The 24,141-nt window shown below is 38.0% G+C and overlaps 1 protein-coding gene across 1 annotated transcript in view; it reads right to left on the minus strand.

Annotated features, from left to right (window-relative positions):
- TAOK1 (TAO kinase 1) overlaps positions 1-24,135 on the minus strand; it is a 148,478-nt gene extending 124,343 nt beyond the window's left edge. The window contains exon 1 of the mRNA XM_077749903.1: positions 23,979-24,135. The gene's annotated coding sequence lies outside the window, so the exon portion shown is untranslated. The remainder of the gene's footprint in view (positions 1-23,978) is intronic.
- Between the last annotated feature and the right edge of the window lie 6 nt (positions 24,136-24,141).

Consider the following 24,141-nt stretch of genomic DNA (forward strand, 5'->3'; position numbering starts at 1 on the left):
TCATGGGGAAAAGGTTTTCCAAGAAAAGTTTTTTTTTTTTTTAGATCAAACATTCTTAACTTCTATCAGGCTTAAACCAACCTGCCTTCGTTTGATGTAACTGGACAATATCAAAACCAACCAGTAAACTAGAATAAGCATAACTCGTTCAATATTTACTAGGACTTTACCAAGTCCCAGGCACCAACCTAAATGCTGCAGATTCAGAAATGACTGAGAGGAAAAGGCAAATATAGAAAAAACTACAATTTTATTTAACAAATACTTATCAAATAATAAAAGATGAATGAAAGATAACATGGCCTTGAATAAGCAGATCTTTTAGAAAATTAGTGAGCTCAAATGTACCTATTTTTAAGTTTATTTATTTTTGAGAGAAAGAGAAAGTGTGAGTGGGGAGGGACAGAGAGAGAGAGGGAGAGAGAATCCCAAGCAGAGATCCACACTGTCAGCAGAGAGCCCAATGTGGGGCTTGAACCCACGAACTGTAAGATCATGACCTGAGCCAAACAAGTTGGACGCTTAGCACCCAGGCACCTCTTTTTTCTTTCTTTCTTTTTTTAATTTGCCTCTCTGAAGTTCCAAATATGACACTGAATATAATCTAAGGAAGGAAAATAAAATCTCTAATCGGTTTTTAAAATTTTACTCAAGAGGCACCTGACTGGCTCAGTCAGTAGAGCATTCAACTCTTGATCTCAGAATGGTAAATTCAAACCCCACAATGGAAGTAGAGTTTACCTTAAAAATAAATAAATAGGGACGCGTGGGTAGCTCAGTCGATTAAGCATCAGACTCTTTATTTCAGCTCAGATCATGATCTCATGGTTCTTGAGATCAAGCCCCATGTCAGGCTCTGAGCTGACTGTGTGGAGCCTCCTTGGGATTCTCTCTCTCTGCCCCTCCCTCACTCATTTTTCCCCTCTCAATATAAATAAACTTTAAAAAAACTTTCATAAAAAATAAAGATAAATAAAAATTTTACTCAACATAGTTTTAAAATTAAACATGGCTAAATGATGACAAATGTATACCTTCAGCTTGCATTAATGGAAAAAACTACATGATATGTCTATTTGACTTATTAATTTCCAATACATACCCACCCCTTTTCTGATGATCCAATTATTTTCTCTAAGACTTCTTACGAAATGACTACATCAGCTCTTTTTCCCATTAAATCTAATGGGCACTGCGAATCTTATGTGTGACTACTTCTCTTTCCTTACTTTGAACAAAAGCAAGGAAAGTCAAATTCTCAGTCCATTTCTTCCAAAAGTAGACACAAAAATGTTGAGAGGATAGCTCTCATGTTAAGTGTTCTTACCACAAAAACAAATGAACCACCACAAAAGAACACAAGGAAACTTTTGGAGGTGATGGATGTGTTTACTACCTTATTTATAGTGATGGTATCACAAGTGTATGCTTATGTTCAAACTCATCAAAATGAACATACTAAATATGTGCAGTTACTTTTTTAAAAAGATTTTATTTTTAGGTAATCTCTACACCCAATAAGGGGCTCAAACTTACAACCCTGAGATCAAGAGTCACATGCTCTACCAACTGAGCCAACCAAGTGCCCCTATGCAATTATTTTTATATTGACTATACCTCAATAAAGCTTAAAAAATACTAAATATCATACTTTCAGACTTTACTAGAAGACTAATCTTGTTATTCTATCTTTATTTTCACCTACATATTTTTATTGTCTATTTAATGTATTTTATGTTTTTATGTTAGTTACCTGAAATTAAGTAACATGTAGAACTTCAAAAATTGTTTTTATGTATAAAATTAACAGGCACCTTTTAATACCAAGTCAAAGGACAATATTCAAATATTTAGTGAGATAGGGGCGCCTGGGTGGCTTAGTCGGTTAAGCGTCCGACTTTCGCTCGGGTCATGATCTCGCGGTTCGTGGGTTCGAGCCCCGCGTCGGGCTCTGTGCTGACTGCCAGCTCAGAGCCTGGAGCCTGTTTCAGTCTGTGACTCCCTCTCTCTCTGACCCTCCCCTGCTCACGCTGTCTCTCTCTCTCCTAGAAATAAATAAAAAACATTAAAAAATTTAAAAAAAAAAACAAACAAATATTTAGTGAGATAAGTCCCATAATTACTTTATCTGCACTAAAATTTCTAATTACAGGGCACTCTGCCCGCTCAGTTGGTTGAGCGTCCAACTTCGGCTCAGGTTGTGATTTCATGGTTTGTGGGTTTGAGTCCCACGTCAAGCTCTGTGCTGACAGCTCAGAGCCTGGAGACTGCTTTGGATTCTGTGTCTCCCTGCCTCTCAGCCTCTCCCCTGCTCATATGCTGTCTCTCTCTGTCTCAAAAATAAATAAAATATTAAGAAAAAAATTTTTTAACATTGATTTATTTTTGAGACAGAGAGAGAGAGACAGAGCACAAACTGGGGAGGAGCAGAGACAGAGGGAGACACAGAATCCAAAATAGGCTCCAGGCTCTGAGCTGTCGGCACAGAGCCCGATGCGGGGCCTGAACCTATGGACCACGAGATCGTGACTTGGGCCGAAGTCAGAGGCTTAACCGACTGAGTCACCCAGGTACCCCAAGAAAAATTTTTTAAATTTCTAATTATAATACTCTGAAAACTATAGAACACTTTTTTTTTAAGTTTATTTTTTTGAGATCGCGAGCAAGCACAGGGGAGGGATAGAGAGAAGGAGAGATGAAGAATCCCAAGCAGGTTCCACATGGAAAGTGTGGAGCCTGACACGGGGCTTGAACCCATGAACTGTAAGATCATGACTTGGGCTGAAATCAAGAGTCGGACACTTAACCAACTGAGCCACCCAGGCACCCCCTTGAACACTTATGAAAGAAAGTGAAAAAGACACAAAGAAATGGAACAGCATTCATGCTCATGGATTGGAAGAATAAACATGGTTAAAATGTCTATTTTACCCAAAGCAATCTAGACATTTAATTCAATCCCTATCAAAATACCACCAGCATTTTTGGCAGAGCTAGAACAATCCTGAAATTAGTATAGAACCACAAAAGACCTCAAAAGCCTCGAATAGAATCATGAATAGGCATCATGATTCTAGATTTCAAGCTTTATCACAAAGCTGTAGTCATCAAGATAGTACGGTACTGGCACAAAACAGACACACAGATCAATGGAACAGAACAGAAAACCCAGAAACAGACCCACAACTATATGGTAACTCATCTTCAACAAAGCAGGAAAGAATATCCAATGAAAAAAAGACAGTTTCTTCAACAAACGGTGTTGGGAAAACTGGACAGCAACATGCAGAGTGAAACTGGACCACTTTCTTACACCATAAACAAATAAATCCAAAATGGATGTAAGACCTAAATGTGAGAGAGGAAACTATCAAAATCCTAGAGGAGAATACAGGCAGCAACTTCTTTGACCTTGGCCACACCAACCTCTTACCAGACAAGTCGCCAAAGGCAAAGGAAACAAAAGCAAACATGAACTACTGGGACTTCATCAAGATAAAAAGCTTCTGCACAGTGAAGGGAACAATCAAGAAAACTAAAAGGCAGCTTACGGAATGTGAGAAGATATTTGCAAATGATTATCTAATAAAGGATTACTATCCAAAATCTGTAAAGAACTTCTCAAACTCAATACCTAAAAAACAAACAACCCAGTTAAGAAATGGGCAGATGGCATGAGTAGACACTTTCCGAAGAAGACATAGAGATGGCAGACACATGAAAAGATGGTCAACATCACTTATCATCAGGGAAGTACAAATCAAAACCACAATGAGATACCACCTCACACCTGTCAGAATGGCTAAAATTAACAACACAAGAAACAACAGGTGTTGGCGAGGATGTGATAAAAGGTGAACCCTCTTGCACTGTTGGTGGGAATGCAAACTGGTACAGCCACTCTGGAGAACAGTATGGAGGTTTCTCAAGAGACTAAAAATAGAAATACCCTAGGATCCAGCAATTACAGTATTAGGTATGTACCCAAAGGATACAAAAATACAAATTTGAAGGGGTACATACACACCAATGTTTGTAGCAGCATTATCAACTATAGCCAAACTATAGCCAACTACAGACAGGCCAAATATCCATCAACTGATGAATGATGAAGATGTGGTATATATACACAACGGAATATTTCTCAGCCATAAAAAAGAATGAAATCTTGTCATTTGCAATGACGTGTTCAGTATGCTAAGTGAAATAGTCAATCAGAGAAAGACAAATACCATATGATTTCATTCATATGTAGACTTAAGAAACAAAATAGATGAACATATGGGAAGGGGAAGAAAATAAAGAGAAGAGAGGGAAACAAACAACAAGAGATTCTTAATGATAGAGAACTAACTATGGGCTAATGGAGGGAGGTTGGTGGGTAGCAGATGAGTTAGATGGGTGATGGGTACTAAGGAGGGCACTTGTTGTAATGAGTACTGGGTGTTGTATGTAAGTGATGAATCACTGAATTCTACTCCTGAAACCAATATTGCACTGTATATTAACTAAAATTTAAATTACAAATAAAATGGGACACCTGGGTGGCTCAGTCGGTTAAGCATTCGACTTCAGCTCAGGTCATGATCTCACAGTTCATGGGTTTGAGCCGCGCGTCGGGCTCTGTGCTGACAGCTAGCTCAGAGCCTGGAGCCTGTTTCAGATTCTGTGTCTCCCTCTCTCTCTGACCCTCCCCTGCTCACACTGTCTCTCTCTCTCTCTCTCAGAAATAAATAAAACATTAAAAAATTAATTAATTAAAAATAAAATATAAAATTTCTAATCATACATGTTGGCAGAAGTCTTACACTCTTAAGAAAATTTAAACAAAAAGAAGGGATAAGGTCCTTCTTTTTGTTTTACAATCTCTTCTTTCTAATTACAAATAGTACTTTGTATTTGTATCAAATAGTTTGGCACTTAGTTACATAGTAACACCAAATACTTTATGTCTTACAAGGCTTTTTTTTTTTTCTTTTTTTGGTAACTTAAGCATACCTCTTTGAGAATCAAAAGTTTTATATTTTTTCATAGAAGATATACAGTGGCCAATAAGCAAATGAAACCACGGTCAATATCATTAGTCAGTAGGAAAACACAAATCAAAACCACAAAGAGGTAGTGCTCACACATAGTAGGATGGCTTATAATTCTTTTTAATTTTTAATGGAACGTAACTGTTGGAATGGATGTGGACAAACAGGAACCTCTGTGCATTGCTAGTAGTCCCTGTGAAAAACAGTTGGCAGTTCCTCAAAGTTAAACACAGAATTACCATATGACCCAGCAATTTCACGCCTAGGCATACACCCACAAGAACTGAAAACAGGTACTCAAAGAAGAACATGCACACACATGTTCACTGCAGCACTATTCACAACAGCCAAAAGGTAAAAATAGCCCAAATATCCAACAGATGAATGGATAAACAAATTGTGGTATGTACATACAATTGAATAGAATTAAGCCATAAAAAGGAATGAAGTACAAAGTACAGTGTGGATGAACCTCTAAAACACTAAGTGAAAGGGGCGCCTGGGTGGCCCAGTTTAAATGTCCAACTTCAGTTCAGGTCATGATTTCATGACTTATGAGTTCAAAGCCGACATCAGGCTCTCTGCTGTCAGCACAGAGTCCACTTAGGATCCCCTAACCCCCAACCCCCCACTCCTTCCCTGCTCATGCTCTTTTTCTCTCAAAAATAAACACTTAAAATTTTTTAAATAAATAACATTAAGTGAAAAAGGCCAGATACAAAAGATTTTATATGATTCCATTTATATGAAATATGTAGAACAGGTAAATCTACAGAGAGCACAGATTGGTGGTTATCAGGGCAGCATACTATATTTAATAATATTGATTTGCATATCTGAAAGTTGCTAAGACAATCAATAAACCTTAAAAGTTCACATCACAAGAAAAAAATATTTGTAACTTTGTATGCTGACAGATGTTAACTAGATTATTGTGGTGATCATTTGCTATATAAAGTCATTATGTTGTATACCTGAAATTAATATAATGTCAATTATACTTCAATTTTTTAAAAAAAGATATATTTGCAATAATAATCAATGATAATCTGGAATGTTAGAAAGTTTTTATAGCTTAATCTGAGTGATAGGTTCATTTGTAAAGTATCATTTTTGTAACTAACCGCTTGCATATATTACCACAATTGAAAGAAAGACCTACAGGGGCGCCTGGGTGGCTCAGTCGGGCACGGACTTTGGCTCAGGTCACGATCTCACCATTCGTGGGTTCGAGCCCTGCATCGGGCTCCGCGCTGACAGCTAGCTCAGAGCCTGGAGCCTGTTTCAGATTCTGTGTCTCCTCTCTCTCTGACCCTCCCCTGCTCATGCTGTTTTAAAAAACATTAAAAAGAAAGAAAGACCCACAAATAGTTGCCAGATAATATAGTGTCTTGATAGGTTTGAACAGGTTAACAGAAGAGTGGTCTGTTAGGAGATAAATCATACCAATATAAATCACACTAATAAGAGGAACTGAAATGGGAGAGGAAAAAATAGCCTTTAAAGTAATTTAGAATTGGGGCACCTGGGTGGCTCAGTCAGCTAAGCATCTAACTCTTGATTTTGGCTCAGGTCTTGATCCCAAAGGCATGGGATCAAGTCCCATGCCGGGCTCCGTGCTGAACATGGAGCCTAAGAGTCTCTCTCTCTCTCTCTCCCTCTACCCCATTCCCCCACTTGTGCACTCTCTAAAATAATAATAATAAAGTAACTTGGAATTAAGGTAATAATATTAACACTTTATGCCAAGTACTGTTCTAAGAACTATACATATAATAATGCATCTAATCCTTTTCATAAGCCTACATAACGGGTATTATTATTATTATTATCCTAATTTTACAGATAATGAAACTGAGGCCCAAAGAGGTTAAGTAATTTGCTCAAGGTCACATAGCAATGATAACTTTCCCCATGACAATAAACATACTTTTCTACCATAACACATACCTATGAATATATAACAAAACAAAAACAAAGACAAACTAAAAGCGGCATTCTCACGTTACCTACAAAACCAGGGACTAAAATAGCATTTACAGGAATGGAGCACATTCAACAACAACATCTCTTTTCTGTATCATGAAACTTCAAAGTCAGCACCAACCTCTCACCAATTTCAGTCTGTATTCCTACCCGACTATAAACCTCACTCAGAAAGGGAACCATCTACATAATCACCCTCGACCTTCTACTCTGAAATAAGGCTTCAAAAAATAAAAAGTACTTTCTCACAAGAATGTTAAAGACACTTGGAATAGAGAACAAAGAATAAAACATAGTCCAAAGGAAAAAAAAAACATAATTTCATAATCTACTAGATGAATACAGGTGAAAGAAGTTAAAAGAATCAAAAACAATCCCAAAGTTTCTTGCTTGCAAGGTTTTGGAAAGGTTATTAACAGAAATAAAAATAAATGGCCATAAAAGGCTTGCATACAAATTGTTCATAATAGCTTTACTAATAGCTAAAATCTGGAAATGACTCAAATAACAATAAGTAAACAGATAAATTATGGTATAACACTAGACTATTACTAAGGAACACAAGAAATGAACATAATACATGTAACAACATAAATATCACAGACATTACCCCAAGAGAAAGAAAACAAACTAAAAAGATACATATTGTATGTTTACATTTCTAGGAAACTCCAGAAAAAATAAACCTAATTCATAGTAATAGAAATCACATCAGTGGCTGCCCAGGGATAGAGCTAAGACTAAGTGTAAAGGGCCAAAGGGAAATTTCAGAGAACAGAAAAATGTTCTTTATCTTCACTAGGGTGATGGTTACCTGAACACTACAGTTTTACTGCAAGTAAATTGTACTTTGGTAAAGCTGACTTTAAAAAAAGTTATTAACTTTGAAACAAGTAAATAAAGGGAACCTTTTGCAAGGGGAAATGAAAAAGTTGTGTTCCTTTTATGTGTTGAAACTAATGTATCTATGAATATCCAAGAAATATAAGACATCTCAGGCAGGCAGTTGGAGATACCTAAAGTAAGAGGCCAGTAAAATAAATTTTTTAAGACGGGGATGATAAATAAATAGCGTTAAGCATTACAAGGAAGACATTTAGGACCACACATGAATATTTATTCTCCTTGTGAATTCTTGAAAACATTTATTTTTTATTTTTTCAAGTTTATTTATTTATTGGTGGTGGAGGGGTAGAGAGAGGGAGGGAGGAAGAGAGAGAAAAAGAGAAAGAAAGAGAGACAGACAGACTCCCAAGCAGGCTCCACTCTGTCAGAGCAGAGACGGACAAGGGGCTCAAACCCATGAACCGTGAAATCATGATCTGAGCCAAAACCAAGAATCAAATGCTTAACCGATAGCCACCCAGGCACAAACAAGTCTCTCTCTAAACTCAGAGTCCTGCTTCCTGAAAATTGACCTAATAAAAAATTTGATGTTTTTTAGACACTTAATATATTAAAAAAGAAAACAAGGTCACGAGGACTAAGATCACCAGTAGATTTATGCTCCTAGAAATTTTTTGCATGGTTTTGCACACACTAAATTGCTAAGAGAATACCAGTAACATTTACATATCCTAAATTTTCCATGTGTACCACACAGGTAATTTACTAACTATAAATTTTTTTAATATTTTTTACTTTTAAGTAATCTCTACACCCAACGTGGGGCTGGAACTTATAGTCCCAAGATCAAAAGCTGCATGCTCTACTGACTGAGCCAGCCAGATGCCCCTAAACTCTAAAGTTTTCATGTCTCTCCTCATTTGATGAAGTGCTTGTAAATGCGTAATACTCTTCTGCAGACATGCATACTAGGAGTGTTTTGCCCTCACGCCTAATCCACCATTCAAATGTTTAATACCAACTATCTTCGAAAGGATAGAAGAAATTATGATTGCCTGTACAAAGGGGTACAATGTGGGAAGGGGACAGACATGAGAAGATAACTTACTTTCCATGGTGTATCTTTTCTGTATATATATTTATTAATTTTCAATGTTTATTTTTAAGAGTGAGGGAGTGAGCAGAGTAGGGGCAGAGAGAGAGATGGAGACACAGAATGTGAAGCAGGTTCCAGGCTCTGAGCTGTCAGCACTGAGCCCAGTGCAGGGCTCGAACTCACAAGCTGTGACAGAGATCATAACATGAGCTGAAGTCAGAAGCTTAAGCAATTGAGCCACACAGGCACCCCTGTATATTCTCAATTTTATATCATGTATGGTTATAACTTATTCTAAATAATTTAACCTTTTTCCATTATTTAAGGACTTTCCAACTTTAAGGCAAAAGCTGATGATTTCCCAAAGACAACCATGGTGCCAAGATGCAATTATTACGGAACTACTTCACCTAATTTACTTCTCACAGGCCTTTGGAATCATAGAGAGCCTTAGCTCTGTCCATTAACTTCATGTAAAAGTGCTGTTAGCCTCTCAAAGATAAGCTCTTTCCTTGCCTCAATAGAGGCTGGAAGACAGTTTTACAAATCAGATTTATTTCCTTTAATCTTTACTGAAGTTTTTTTTTTTTTAAATAAAATCCTGACTCAGCCTTCTACTTGACTTTTCAATTACCAACAGCCAGATTTTCTCTTATTCTAATTATCAACACCCAAGACTAGTAATTCCCATACCTGAAAGGAAACACTAAAGAAGAGTAAGAGAGAAATAAATTGTATACACTAGGTATTTCATGTACAAAGAACTGATGAAAACTTTTCATATTCAAACACTAATAATAACTCTATTACGACACAGGCAGATATCAGAAGGTGGTAAAAAAAAAAAAAGAGAGAGAGAGAATGAACAAATACAAAACAGCAGCTTTTAATCTTTGAATCTTTAAAATGTAGTGAAATAGTCTGAACTTCTGAAATCTCAGTAACATTTTGGAGACATGTCATTTACCGGAAAAATACCACTGCTAATTCACTTTAGTCTAATTAGCAATATTAAGTCTAGGGGCACCAGACTGGATCAACTAGCGGAACGTGCAACTCTTGTTCTCAGGGGTGTTGAGTTTGAGCCCCACACTTGGGGGGACAGATTACTTAAAAGCAAAATCTTTTTCAAAAATTAAGTCTAATTAGCAATATGTGATTGATAAGTCAATCAAAAAGGTTTTTTCCTCCCTTCACCCCACTGCCAAATAGATTCTACTTAACCAAGTAGAGTACAACTAGCTCAGGTTTTACAGACATATTCCTGGCTCCATCACTTACTGGCTACATAATCATAAGTTCTTTAACCTCAACCATCCATTTCCCCACTACACAATGGGACTGTCATCTACCTTGCAGAAATATTGTAGAAGATTGAAACAAAAATATATCTCTTTTTTTTAATGTTTTATTTATTTCTAGGAGAGAGAGAGACAGCGTGAGCAGGGAAGGGTCAGAGAGAGAGGGAGTCACAGACTGAAACAGGCTCCAGGCTCTGAGCTGGCAGTCAGCACAGAGCCCGACGCGGGGCTCGAACCCACGAACCACGAGATCATGACCTAAGCGAAAGTCCGACGCTTAACGACTAAGCCACCCAGGCGCCCCGAAACAAAAATATATCTTAAAGTACCAGGTACACAGTAAATGTGGCAGCTCTTACTACTACTAAAACTCTTACCATAAATTTCAACATAATTCACTATTTAAAAGACTAAATAAGCTATAACTCAACATATGGCAAATATTTACTATGGCTGAAATATTTCAGTTCCGTCTTCAGAATGCACAGTATGACTGCACTTCTTTATCTCTTCTGAGAAATCTGTTAAGACCATAGAACTTGTTTTGGCCAATGAATAAGCCAAAATGACATGACCCTCTTCTGCACACTTTAAGAGCCAGTAAGTTCTTAGCAACAGTTTCCTTCCTATTACCATGGAGATCACAGAACCATGTGTTAAAATGCAGCCCCCATCACTCTGCGATCCCGCGAGAACAAGCAGATCCCCCCACCAACCCATGCTATACATATAGCATGTCAAGCAAAAAAATGTCCTGTTAAAAGCCACCACAAGTTCTGAACTGTTTGTTACCACAACATAACCCAGTCTCTCCTAATACACAACCAAAGCCAAAATCATGATCTTTTTCTTGTTTGCTTACAAAACAAAGTGATCCTCAACATATCCTTTCCCCTACCTCTGGTAACCCCTAATTTCATCAATTTTTCATCATGTCAGCTCTCCTCCTTATTTAGACTTCTGTAATAACCTTCTACCCCATCTTCCTACATATAATTTTTGCCCATTTATTCTTCATAATATCTTCAGAGTAATCTTTTCAAAACATAAATCTGATCATATCACACTCCTGCTTTTATATGATTTTCACATCAGTTAGGAGCACAGCAAAAATGGTCCTTCAAAAAGTAACTGTAAGAAGTGTTAGAAATGTTTCATGTTCTGCATGGTGGTTACATGACTATATATCTGCAAAAATTCAACAATATTACACTTAATATTTATGCACTCTGCTGAATTACTCATGCCTCAATTAAACAGTTAAAAGAACTAAGGTGGCCCCAAAGTAACTTTTTACCAAATATCCATCTCTAACCATATATATAACGTATAGCCACAAACTATTAATAATCCCTCTCTTAGATATTGATCTTTCATGCTCTCAGGTATTTAATATCCTTTCCAGTCCTACTTTTCTTCAAGACCTACATAAAATCTCACTCCCTCAGGGCTCATTCCGCCTTTCTAAACATCACTAAACTCTACCTTTACTTGTGCTATAACAGCTCTTTGTACATTCCACCATAACCTTAGCATTGACTAAACCAGTATGTCTCAATCAGAAGTGATTTTGCTCCCCAGGGGACATCTAGCAATGTCTGGTGACATTTTTGATTGTCACATGGGGTAGGGGAGTGCTACTGGCATCCAATGGGTAAAGGCCAGAAATGCTGCAAAATATACTATAATATATATGTATCATATATAAAAATATATAGATATAGATATGGATATAGCACATATTTCCCCCCCCCAACAATTATCCTCTCTAATAGGTTAATACTGCCATGGTTGAGAAATCTTGCACTGTGTTTTCATATGTAGCTATTTGCAAGTCTATATCCCTACTAAACTGAACTACAGGAGGAATCCAGTCTTATTTATTTTTTTGTATCCTGGCACGGCACCTAGCAAATAGCACTCAAATGTATAATAAATGTCATTATGGTAATAAGCTCAGTGCCTAGAATATAGGACTCAAAGATATAAAATAAATACATGTGTTATTACTGAATCTTATTTTGATTAAAATAAACCTAAAGCTACATAGAGTACTGGCTAAACTGGTAATCTTTTTTTTTTCTTTTAAAGATATTTATTTATTTATTTATTTATTTATTTATTTATTTATTTAAAATGGGCTCCCCACCCAGCACAGGGCTCAAACTCACAACACTCAGATCAAGAGTTGCATGCTCTACAACCTGGGCCAGCCAGGTGCCCTAAGTTGGTAGTCTTTAAATTCAACTTTCATCAATTACTATTTTGACTTGGTGTTTTCATAGTATATGCCAACAAATCATAAGTTGTAACCTGAGTATCTCAAAAGTGTTAAGTGAAAATTGATTTCCATACTAAGGTTAACATGAGTATACCAAATAGCTTAATCACTTTTAAGTGATTAAGCTATTAATACTTAATAGCTTTAGCATCAAAAGGAATAAAAAAAGAACACTGTTTTAAAAAACGGTTTTCATCTCATCACACAGTACCACCTAAGATAAAAGAAAAATAATGGATACTAAAATTTAGAACACCAGAGCACCTGCCTGGCCCAGTCAGTGAAGCATGCAACTCTCGATCTTGGGATTGGGAGTATGAGCCCGAATGCTGGTTGTAGAAATGACTTAAAAATAAAAATAAAAGGGGTGCCTGGGTGGCTCAGTCAGTTAAGCGTCTTGACTTCGGCTCAGGTCATAATCTCGGGGCTGTCAGCTCAGAGCCTGGTACCTGCTTTGGATTCTGTCTCCCTCTCTCCCTCTCTGCCTCTCTCCTGCTCACGCTCTATCTCTCTCTTAAAAATAAACATAAACATTTTTAAATAAATAAATAAGTAATTTAATACTAAAGTTTAGGATACCGTTCCACCTATTTTTAATCCAATATAATTCATATTAACAGTAATAGTGCACCTTAAATTGTCAAAAATAGGCAGTTTTTCTTACTATTATATAACCATTTCATATCTCAAAAATAGAATCATTTTACTTTAATGACTGGATGTACCACCTCAAAGAGTCATAAAACGTATCTTAGGTGTTTGCTTACTGTACCTGTTTTACCATTCCTACCCTAATATATTCCAAATCATCATGTGGAACGCTGAATGAAAATCTGTACTTTCAAGACTTTTATATTAACCAAATGACTTGTTAAATTTAGTTGCTTAGAGTAAAATATCAGGAGGCTAATTATCCAACTGAAGGCAAATTTTTGAAAGAATGATACATTATTAAAATATCTACATTCCAAATATGATAAATAAAAGTTATTTTCTATTTAAAGTTCTCAAAAATTACAACTTTCAAAGTAAGTCCATTCTTGTGGATTAAAAAAAAACAATGTTTTTTCAAAAATCATATTTGGGTCTCCTTACAGGCAGAAAATCTAGTTCAATTCCAATATTAGGGTCGGCGTTAGCTCAAGCGGTTACTTCGCGACTGGTTACTTCAATTCCAATATTAAAACTACTAAATGCAAAACAAAGTAAAATCGAAACCACAAAACTCCATTCCCTCTTATCATTTTTTTTTTAATTTATTTCTGAGAGAGAGAGAGACAGTGTGAGCAAGGGAGGGTCAGAGAGAGAGGGAGACACAGAATCGGAAGCAGGCTCCAGGCTCTGAGCTAGCTGTCAGCACAGAGCCCAACACAGCGGTCAAACCCATGACCGTGAGATCATGACCTGAACCAAAGTTAGACGTTTAACCGACTGAGCCACCCAGGTGCCACTATCATTTATTTTATTAAATAATAAATAGTATTTACTTCCTATGTATTCAACCAATGAAAGAAAAAATTTCATTTGGTAACAATCCTTTATTTAAGACTTGGAGATAACAACTTTTACTACAGTAATAAGCCTCCCTTGAAAATCTTATTATTCTAATTTACTGTAGTATCTAATACATAGCACAAAAACAAAATTCACATATCAATATTTTTATTTTCTTCTAAAAGCATGTTTTTAATTTTTTTAAATGTTTTTTTTTTATTTACTTCTAGGAGAGAGAGAGAGAGAGACAGACAGACAGACAGCGTGAGCAGGGGAGGGTCAGAGACAGANGCTATTCTTGAACATAGTGGTTCTCTGCAACCAATTTACTATATATTTGTATGTAAATGTATAATTAGTTCAACCAAAATATCACATAAACAAAAAGATACTCAAATTCTATACTTTCCATTGCTAGCAACCAAATCTCTCTATTAAAGGACATTTCTTTCCTAAATAGAAAATTTTCACATCTTTTGCTTAAAAGCCTTTTATTAGAAAGTTTCATAGCATTTATTTTATAGAACTTCAATATTCACACATAATACACAAAAAAACAGAGTTTCTGTGCATCAATAAAGTTTCCTTATCAAGTATAATTATAGGTAGGGGCACCTGGGTGGCTTAGTCGGTTAAGCGTCCGACTTTCTGACGCTCCCCTGCTCACGCTGTCTCTCTCTCTCTCTCTCTCTCTCTCTCTCCTAGAAATAAAAGTTAAAAAAAAAAGTATAATTATAGGTAAATAAGTAATTTTCGTCTTTACAATCAAGGATATGGATGCTTTTAACAAAGAGAGAATGCTTTCCCAAAGGAAAACCTTCACCTTGTTTCGTAATGCTATTCATCAACTTTCTGAAATTTCTTCCTCAGTCTCAGTGGAAATAAATTTGAAGAAATCAATAAAAAATACAGCCTAGAGACTCATAACTGCTACCACAGTGGACTAAAAACATCAACCAAAACACAAGGATATGGTAAGATGTCACTCACTGAAGCATACTGAAATTTTAAAAATATACTTAATATACTTATTTAATGTTTAAATAGTCCCCTTACAAATCCTGTTAAAATATATGCTGCAATATTTTTAAAATCCACATAAACCCCAAATAAAAATAAAAGACATTTTCTCAATGCTCCAATAAAAAGTTTTCCTTCTTTAAAAAATAAATTCTGCAATTCCTAGGAAACTGCACTCACACACATAGGATATGACTCTAGATGTGTGATAACATAGGCTCCCTGAGATGTTACCATCACATCCAAAATTGCTGGTACCCTGACCAGGATCTTAGTGCCCTAACAATATTTGAAGCCTATTAAAGGTAAATATGTATACCATAACTATCAAATAGACTAGAGACTAAGAATCAGGAGAGACTGAAAATAGACTTATTAAAAGAAAAAGAAAAAACAAGTATATCATACTTTAGAGACATTAAATGTAAAAAGGATGGTGTAGCGCCTGGCTAGCTCAGTAGGAAGACCATGTGGCTTCTGATCTCAGGGTCATGAGTTCAAGCCCCACACTGGCTATAGATTTTACTAAAAATAAACAAATATACTTTAAAAAAAAAAAAAAGGGGGGGGCTGCCTGGGTGGCACAGTTGGTTGAGCATCCAACTTCAATTCAGGTTATGATCTCAGGGTTTGTGGGTTCAAGCCTCACATCAGGCTCACTGCTGTCAGCACAGAGTCTGCTTCCTATCCTCTGTTCCCCCCCCGTGCCCTTTCCCCCAAACCTGCTCTACCAAAAAAAGTACACATTAAAAAAAAAAGAAGTAGAAAGGAGGAGTTGAAAAAGAAAGTTTTAAAAAAATATAACTGGGTAACTAACTTTGAATGTAAAAAAAAATTTTTTTTAAATGTAACTGGGTATCCTGGGGCGCCTGGGTGGCTCAGTCAGTTAAGCGTCCAACTTCGGCTCAGGTCATGATCTCATGGTTTGTGGGTTCGAGCCCCGCGTTGGGCTCTGTGCCGACTGCTCAGAGCCTGGAACCTGTTTCAGATTCTGTATGTCCCTCTCTCTCTCTCTGACCCTTCCCTGCTCACGCTGTCTCTCTCTCTCTCAGAAATAAATAAAACATTAAAAAAAAAAATGTAACTGGGTATCCAGAGCACATAAAGATACAGCCAAAAAAAAAAAAAAGTTTGTTGGGACACCTGACCCTTAAGTTTCTTAAGCATTTGACTCTTGATTTTGGCTCAGGTCATGATCTCATGGTTGGTGAGCTTGAGCCCTGCAGAGCCTGCTTGGGATTCTCCTCTCTCTCTGCCCCTCTCCCCTGTACTCTTTCTCTCAAAATAAATCAATAAACATAAAAAAAAGTTTCTCATTAGAATGCTTACCCTTACTTACATACCACATTCTTATTATTTCCCATTATTTTTCATTTTTAAAAACTGTTACTGTGACTCACTAAATTGAATTCACTAGCCATTATTAAGTCACAACCTAAAATCTGAAGAGCACTAGCTTAGAAGAACTGACAATCATTGGAAATTCCTTGCTTTCATGAGTCTCTAGTTTAAGAACATATTCAGGAAGTGGAAAAAATGAAGACAGAATTCCTCCAAAGCAGAATCTCTCCATGTCTTAACTGGCATATCATCATCATTTAATGTCTGTTAATTAATATATTGTGGAATTCAAAACAATTTCAAGGTAAAGACATACAAAGGAAACCTATAAAGATAAGCTTAACAGAGCAGGAATACTTTGGATGTCTTCGAAGTTAGGAAGGTGAAAAGAACTCCAGGATGTGGAAGAGTGACTCGAAATGACTCTTAAATAAACAAATGAAGTACCAAAGGGAAAGAAAACTTCATTATTTAGGAAAGGCTTTATCCACAAAGGAAAAAGAATATCTCTTACAGAACTAACTAGTAGTCCACTATAGGTATAAAAAGTTTATATGTAAGCAGGGCACCTGGGTGGCTCAGTCGGCTAAGTGTCTGACTTTGGCTCAAGTCATGATCTCCTGGTTTATGAGCTCGAGCCCTGTGTCGGGCTCTTGCTGACAGCTCAGAGCCTGGAGCCTGCTTCTGATTCTGTGTCTCCCTCTCTCTCTCTGCCCCTGCCCTGCTCATACTCTGTCTCTGTCTCTCAAAAATGAATAAATGCTAAAAGAAAAAAAAATTGGAGGCACCTAGGTAGCTCAGTTGGTTGAGTGTCCAGCTTAGGCTCAGGTCATGATCTCACAGTTCATGGGTTTGAGCCCTACATCGGGCTCTGTGCTGACAGCCAGCTCAGAGCCTGGAGCCTCCTTTGGATTCTATGTCTCCTCTCTCTATGCCCCTCCCCGGCTAATGCTCTCTGTCTCAAAAATAAATAAAAAAGGTTAAAAGAATAAAATTTTTTAGAAAAAGAAAAAATTTAAGTTTGTAAGCTACTTTTGATTAGAAATTCTAATAATTTAAGGGCACTGGGGTGGCTCAGTCAGTTAAGCATCTGACTCTCGAGCTCAAGGCTTGAGTTCAAGCCCTGAGTTAGGCTCCACGCTCAGTGTGGAGCTGACTTAAAAGAAAAATTCTAGGGGCACCTGGGTGGCTTAGTCAGTTAAGCGTCCGACTTTCGCTTAGGTCATGATCTTGCGGTTCGTGGGTTCGGGCCCCACATCGGGCTCTGTGCTGACTGCCAGCTCAGAGCCTGGAGCCTGTTTTGCAGTCTGTGACTCCCTCTCTCTCTGACCCTCCCCTGCTCACGCTGTCTCTCTCTCTCTCCTAGAAATAAATAAAACACTTAAAAAAAAAAAAAAGAAAGAAAGAAAGAAAAATTCTAATCATTTCTTTCAAAAAGGTATGTCCAGCTCCAAATGTATTAATACAAATCAAAATTATGGAATGTACTTCAATGTTAAATATTAGACTCCCTGTATTCATTTGTAAACATTTACTATAAGTAGCTAGCGTGTGATAGCCAACAACTTATTATAGGCGCTTAGTATGTATCAGGCAATATGTTAAGTACTCAACAAGTTATCCCATTTAAACCTAACAACCTTGGGGTACCTGGGTGGCTCAGTCTGTTAAACGTCCGACTTCGCCTCAGGTCATGATCTCATGGTTCGTGGGTTCGAACCCCGCGTCAGGCTCTGTGCTGACAGCCAGCTCAGAGCCTGGAGCCTGTTTTGGATTCCGTGTCTCCCTCTCTTGCTGACCCTATCCTGCTCACACCGTCTGTCTCTCTCTCTCTCTCTCTCTCAGAAATAAATTAAAACAAAAAAACATTTCAACCTAATAACCTTGTAAAGCAGGCTGTATCTGCATTTTATAGGTGAGGAAAGTAAGGTTTAAAAAGTTACATAAAGAGGGGGTGCCTGGGTGGCTCAGGTGGATAAGCAACCAACTCTTGATTTTGGCTCATGTCACAATCTTATGGTTTGAGTCTCACATCAGGGGCTGCACTGGTAGTGTAGAGTCTGCTTAGGATTCTCTCTCTCTCTACCCCTCCCTCACTTTCTCAAAAGAAACTTTTTTAAGTTACATAAAGGAGTTACACAGCTAATATAGTGAAACTAAGACATATTAACTGCCAGTTTTATCATCAGTGGCTGCAAATCAGAACATTTTGTTCCATTCCATTATTTGTCACTGCTTTTCTCAGCAACTAAATTTTGCATGTCTTTAAGAGTTTTTATTTTAAAGTTTATTTATTTTGAGAGAGAGAGAGCATGAGGAGCACAAGCAGGGGAGGAACAGAGAAAAAGAGAGAATCCCACGCAGGCTCGAACCATCAGTGCAGAGCCCAAGGCAGGGCTCAAGCCCACAAACCACAGGATCCATGACCTGAGGAGCCAAAACCAAGAATCCGACACTTAACCGAATGAGCCACCCAGAGCCCTGTGCATGTCTTTCTAAACAGAATAATTCACCTTCTAAATCTGCATATTTATATTGAGTGAGTTTGTCAAAAGGAAAAATCAGCTTTGAAGATGTTAGAGCCCACTTAAAGTAGTTTTGTTTAGAGGCACCTGGGGCTCAGTTGATTAAGCAGCCAACTTCAGCTCAGGTGATGATCTCCCAGTTCGTGGGTTCGAGGCCCCCATCAGGCTCTGTGCTGACAGCTCAGAGCCTGGAGCCTGCTTCTGATTCTGTCTCCCTCTCTCTCTGCCCCTCCCCCACTCCTGCTCTGTCTCTTACTTGCTCAACTCTCTCAAAAAAATTAAATAAACATTTAAAAATTTTTTTAAATAAGTAGTTATGTTTTAAAGTTTTTTTAAAGTAGTCATATTTAGGGGCACCTGGCTGGCCCAGCTGGTAGACCATGCAACTCTCAACCTTGGGGTTGTGAGTTCAAGCCCCTCCTCTGGCCCAGAGCTTACTCAAAAAATAAAACTCTAGGGGGCTGGGTGGCTCAGTCTGTTAAACGTCCGACTTCACCTCAGGTCATGATCTCAGGGTTTGTGGGTTCGAGCCCCATGTCGGGCTCTGTGCTGACAGCTAGCTCAGAGTCTGGAGCCTGCTTCAGATTCTAGATCTCCCTCTCTCTCTCTGACCCTTCCCTGCTCATGCTGTCTGTCTGTCTGTCTGTCTGTCTCTCAGAAATAAATAAAAACATTAAAAATTTTTTTAAACATTAAAAAAAATAAATCTCTAGGAGCACCTGGGTGGTTCAGTTGGTGAAGCGTCCGACTTCAACTCAGGTCATGAGCTTAGTTTGTGGGTTCAAGCCCCGCATCAGGCACTGTGCTGACAGCTCAGAGCCTGGAGCCTGCTTCAGATTCTGTATGTCTCTCTCTCTCTGACCCTTCCCTTCTCACTCTGTCTCTCTCTCTCAAAAATAAACTCTGAAAAAAGTAAAAAATAAAATTAACGTTGGGGCTTCTGGGTGGCTCAGTCAGTGAAGTGTCCAACTTCAGCTCAGGTCATGATCTCACAGTTCATGAGTTCAAGTCCCATGTCAGGCTCTATGCTGTCAGTGCAGAGCCTGGGGCCTGCTTCAGATTCTGTGTCTCCCTCTCCCTCTGCCCCTCCACCACTTGTTCTCTCTCTCTCTCAAAATAAACATTAAAAGTTAAAAATAAAGGTTGAAAAAATTTTAACTCTAAAAATAGGAGTTTTAAGTTTAAATATCACGGACATTGGCATTTTTAATAGGATATATACCTGCACTTTTTTTTTTTTTAATGCTTATTATTTTTGAGCGAGAGACAGAGCATGAGTGGGGGAGGAGCAGAGAGAGGGGGAGACACAGAATCTTAATCAGGCTCCAGGCTCCAAGCTGTTAGCACAGAGCCTGACGCGGGGCTCGAACTCACAAACTGTGAGATCATGACCTGAGCCAAAGTCGGAGTTTAATCGACTGAGCCACCCAGGCGCCCCATATATACCTGTACTTTTAATTTACTTTATTTACATGCCAGATACTTATGCGAGTTCAAGCCCAGCATTAGGCTCTACACTAACAGTGTGGAGCCTGCTGGAGATTCTCCCTCTCTCCCTGTCTCTGGAAAGGAATGGAATGGAATGGAATAATACAGCTTTGTATTGTTCTCACTTACATCTTAGAATTTGAAATCTTGAAGAATATTTTTATAAATCCAGCCATAAAAAGTATAGAAACCTAAAATCAGATAAAGGTAACATTTGCACTGTTTAACAAAGCAATCTTAGTTTTTTGCAGGAAGTTGACTACAGAAATAACACTTTTTAGAAAAGATTCATATATGATTCTGAACAGCAGTTAATACATACCAAAAAACTCCCTAATTTCTTTTTTTCTTTTAAGTTTATTTATTTTGAGAGAGAGTGAGGCAAAGGAGGCAGAGAGAGAGAAGGAGACTGAGAATTATGACCTGAGCTGAAATCAATAGTTAAAAGAGTTAAGCCTCCAGGCTTAATCTACTGAGCCACCTAGGTGTCCCCAAACCTCCTAATTTCTAAAAAGGTTAAATTAGTATGAATGCAATTATTATAACAGACTACTGATAATCAAAAGAGATACAAATAAAAAATTAACTGATTTTAATACACAAATCAGTCAAATGAAAAACAAAGAATTTACTTTCTTGTAATGTAACAGATTAATCTCAAATCTAATTTCAATGCCAACAGTTGGCCCCTAGATAATTTCTGAATTTACTAAGTATTTATATCCACTAAGTACCAGCAAATTACTAAAATAAATTATACTCTTTATGGTTAGTGAAGAGCATCTAGTCTTTCTGGTGTTCTGTAACTAATCAGCTTCTTTATTAATGGACTGGCATCATAACATGGGACCAAATATGTATATGCCTCAACATACAGAAAGTTTATTAACACACATTCAAGTAACTGCCGTATCCATAGTTCTCTCCAAATCTGTACTCTAGAAAATACAGTAATTCTTTTCTATTCAGTTCACTCATACTTTTGGTCCTATACACTATTATATTTCTTTAAAACCTCTCATAGTTTAAATCTGTTTGAGAAACTATCTTTTAGTTTGGAAGGAAGTTTAGTTACTGTCAAGATAATCTATTAAACCCAGTTGGTTCTTAGAAATTCTTCAATCTATAAAACATGAGAATTATAACCAAATTAACAAATCAGATATCAGAATGCCAAAAGTTAAGTCATTAAAAGGGAATCCAGAGAAAGAGTCAGTTGTGAAAGAACAGGAAGTGATGTACACTGCCATTTTGTAGATGAACTATTTAGAAATGTAAGTACCATACTAAACTGGAATCAACCAAACCCAGCTCTCAGTATTCTCTGACAGTGGCATCAGAGATCAGCTGAAATAACCCTCAAGCAGTTTTTCTTTACTAATGAATTTATCTCGTTGAAAAAGAAGATACTTTTACCACTTTGAGAATTCCTACCAGCTATGAAAAACAGGTTTTCCTTTTAGTAGTTCTTAAGGGCATCCTTAGTTCTAGCCTGCTGAAATACAGAAAGCAGTTTACGTACATTCTGTGTACATCCTTTAAGCTTTGTAGCCTTTACTGACAAATCTTCTCTGCCTGCATCTTTCCAAGACAAAAACATAATAATTCTCTGCTGAGCAGTATGCTTGGGTTTACATGCCAGTACATATGAATTATCAACAGCATACAGAATTAGACTTTATGGCATAATTTCCCAGCTAGGGAGAAACTCTACACACCAAAACACGCAGCTTTGTGCCATGAAATAAAGATTCAAATGAGAAGTGCTGTTTAAGTCTAAATAAATTTAGATAAAAATCAAAAGGAAATAAAGAAAGCACGGAGAATTCCATTTTCTGAGGAAAAATAATAAACCTGATTTAACATATCATTAATGTGACTCCTTATATCAAAATCAAGAAATAAGATGACAGGAACTAAATTGTTGCCTAAAACTACTACTACTAACATCTTTAAATCCCTGTCTTAAAACAGGTTTCACAATGCAACGAACAAACCAAAAAACCTCTGATGGATAATATTAAATGTAGATGGCATTCATAGGTATTTTAAAATAAGTCGCCCACTAAGCAAAGCTTAAACACCAAATGCAACTTGTTAGTAAAATAGCAAAACCACTCGTATATGTACATATTTTAGTCTTAACTGCTTTGAAAAAAAAGTTAATTCAATGAACTTTTTATATATGAGACATTTTAAAATCACTTCATCAGTAAATCTAAATACTTAAAGAAAAAAAGTATGAACAGAAGACTTCAAAACTATTCTTTGATCACAAAAAGCACTTGGCAACACACTTCCAGAATGTTAAATTTTTTTATTTATTTCAACTCTACTAAAGACAAAACCAAGTACTACTGTAAACCAGATGATTTCTTTTAAACAAATATGACATGAAGCAAAAGAAGTGGAAAATGACTTACTACAGAACACAGATCCTTTCACAACAGAAGTGGGCAAGTTAATGTCCGCTTTTTCATTTCCTTAAGAAACAAAGCATTTCTACAGAAAGGTTTGTAATCTACTCATTTTTAGAAAATTCCAATTTCAATGTTTTACAAATAGCATTAACCCTAAAAATTCACAGCTCAAAGAGAACGAAGGTCCATTAGACGGCCTGCCTGTGTGCATTAATCTTTAATAATTCTTCAAGAACTACGAAAGTCACAGAAAGAAAAAAAAGAGGGACATGAAGGAGTACAAAATTATTTCATTTGAATCCCAGGGAATATCCAATATTAGCGCGCGCGCACAGGCGCGCGCACACACACACACACACACACACAATGTCAATCTAGTGTTTAAAAGAAAGCGAGAGACATCAAAACTGTTCAAACATGGCAGGGTCCCTCTCGAGAGGCCATATCTCTCAACAATAACAACAGGAGCAGATATACTTCTCAGGGACAGATCTCAGGGGAAGAATATTAAACCGGTACTGTTATCGATTTAAAACCAAGGGAAAAGGGTAACCTTTCCACGGGAAGCGCCATTACTTCCCACTTTGCTCCCCCTCCCTTCAGTGTATACACGGGCCTGTGTATGAAGAAACTGCCTTGGACTTCTGCAGCATTGCAGTAGGCTAAAGGATGGGGAAGGGGGAAGGGTAGGGGGAGAGAAACGCTTCCATCACCCCTACAGGAGTATAGATTTCCTGAGCGGGGGTGGAATCCACCCAGCGGGCTACCCTTCCCAAGAACACAGACACTACAAAGGAGGAGAGGGAGGAGCAGAGGGATCAGAAGAGAAGGAAAGGGACCTCGCGCCTTTAAATCGGGGTGCACATCAACCCAGTCTCCCCAGGAGAGCCACACCTTCCTCGAGACATCCCCTTCCACCACCCCTTCCGGTGACCCTCAGGAAAGAGGAATGTAATTGCTCTTGCCCCTCAAAACGGGAGGGCGCCCAGCTCACCAGCTTCCTCACCCCACCCACAGAATCACAGACCCTCCTTGTCTCTCTCCCTACCCCACCCCCACATCCCTTCTACTCGGAGAGGCCCGAGTGGGCCGAATTTCCCCGCCCCCTCCATGTCTCCCTTTCCCAAAGCAGAGGTGCCCTTACCCTTTCGCCGACAGGTCTGGGCGGAGTAGGCAGGCGCAGCCCCCTGCAGCGCTCGGGCAGCCGCTAACGCTGGAGGGCGAGGAGTGAGGAGGAGGAGGGGGCCTGGCGACCGACCGCCGCCCCCCTCCCCCCCGGAGCCCCAGCAAGCCGCCCAGCCCAGGCT

Source organism: Crocuta crocuta, unplaced genomic scaffold, assembly GCF_008692635.1.
Source record: "Crocuta crocuta isolate KB4526 unplaced genomic scaffold, BGI_CrCroc_1.0 scaffold149, whole genome shotgun sequence".
NCBI lineage: Eukaryota > Metazoa > Chordata > Mammalia > Carnivora > Hyaenidae > Crocuta > Crocuta crocuta.